The sequence below is a fragment of the Volvox carteri genome (genome assembly GCF_000143455.1).
Source record: "Volvox carteri f. nagariensis unplaced genomic scaffold VOLCAscaffold_19, whole genome shotgun sequence".
Lineage (NCBI taxonomy): Eukaryota > Viridiplantae > Chlorophyta > Chlorophyceae > Chlamydomonadales > Volvocaceae > Volvox > Volvox carteri.
In genome coordinates, this window is record NW_003307562.1 from 607,699 (window position 1) to 609,616 (window position 1,918).

Sequence of the window (1,918 nt, forward strand, 5' to 3'; positions counted from 1 at the left end):
GGGCTACACCCCCCCCCAGACCCCCCCCATAAGTTACAACTCCCCTCATAGACCAAGAGGCACGCACTGCATTGGCGCGTTTTCGTTCATGTGCGCACTCTTCATGCACATGCATAGATAGTTCTGGCACTGTTTGTGAACAAAAAGTAAATCCGACCAAGCAGAGCAAGCAACCACTGCAAACCACAGCACACTAGGACTCTACCGGTTCATCATGTACCGGCCCCTGCTGCTGCTGTCCAGCCACTTCCTCAGTGCGTCACGGAACGGGAACGTGCCCAGGTCGAACAGGTCCTGGGTAAACATCTGCACACACAATGCTAGGTGCTCATCCAGGCGGTTGCAGGTGGGGTCCTGCAAGTACCCCATGGCAGAGAACCGCCGCTCATCCTCCACCGACCCTGGCACCATCACTAACACCAGCTGGGCCAAAGCCGAATACTCCGTTAAGCCGCCGGCGAGGACCGCACAGTTGCTGATGGCCTGGGTGACAGCTTGCGCTTATGCTGATCACAACTGCCATGGAAGGCAGGGGTAATGGCGCCCGTGTCATCGGTCGCCGCTGGCAGCAACACAATTGCCGATGCATTACCGACAACAGCACCGCCGTCCCAAACGCCTTTATCAGGAAAAATTTCAGGCTTCTTGCTGTTTTGGTGTTTGTTCGGCGTTCAAGTCGTTGCCTGTTGCGTGTTTGGCTATGTAAGGACCGGTCATACATTCTGCTATGCTGCGTTGACTCACGGGCTTGACCTTCTTACGGCCCCTCATATCTATTCTATGATCGATAATACTAAGTTCTGCACACTATGGAGCAATCTGGCAGCAATGGACGTTTTTGGCTGGAGGAATGAAAATGTACGGAATTTGTTCCTTATTTCCAAAAGCCAAAATGGCCTCTTTATTCCTTAAAAGGAATATATTACTTAAAAAACAAACACTGACTGGCACACTATGGCAGTTTGCATGTGTTCATTAGAAGTTAAACATGTGAGTGATGCATGCCCAATATCATTTTGGACCTTGTGTTCGAGCTGTTCACCCCAGGGGTCAAGGTTGATGCATATGTTCATGGACCATGCAAACACATGTGTCCATGCAATTTCCTTTCGTGACGAGTGCGTGGACGGGCTGGCAGAGATCAATGATATGGAAGGGGAACATGTTTTTTAAACCAGCGGACAGATTGAGGAACAGCCACAGCCTACAGGGGCTGTTTTTTGCAAGATGTGTGCATGAGTATCAGGCAGGAAATGTGAAGCAAGCCGCGGTACTATTGAAGTCAGGGATTGGTTACAGCTGGTTTCGTGATGTGCTGGATTGGCCAGTGCACTCTGGGAAAAGGGGGGTCATTTTACCCGTAATTTTGGGTCAATCCACCCGTAATTTGACAGAAATTACGGGTCCGTAACCCTACAAACACGGAGGGGGGTTAAGAACGTTCTTAACTCGTTCTTAGCCCAGCCAAATTGATAAAATTGAATAACCATTAGAACGTTCTTACACCGTTCTAAGAACGTTCTAAGAACGTTCGTAAGGCATCCGTTTATCTTAAAACCATTCTTTGAAATTCTTTAGCATTCTTTGGGGCCCAGCAGTCTTAGGTATTCTCTTCCATTCTTTGGGGTGTTCTTATTCGTTCTTAGACCAACTTAGTGTTAAAGCATACTTAGCTGCTCTTTGGCCGGTTTTAACCATTCTTATCATAGGGTTGCTAAGTATGGCACTCGTTCTTAAGTCTCATTCTTAAGAAATAAAACCACTCTTTACCATTCTTTAGCATTCTTTAGGGCCAGCAGTCTTATGTATTCTTTTCGTTCTTTGGGGTGTTCTTATACATTCTTAGGCCAACTTATTCATTCTTTGCCTAAAGCATACTTAGCTGCTCTTTGGCCGGTTTTAACCGTTCTTACCATAA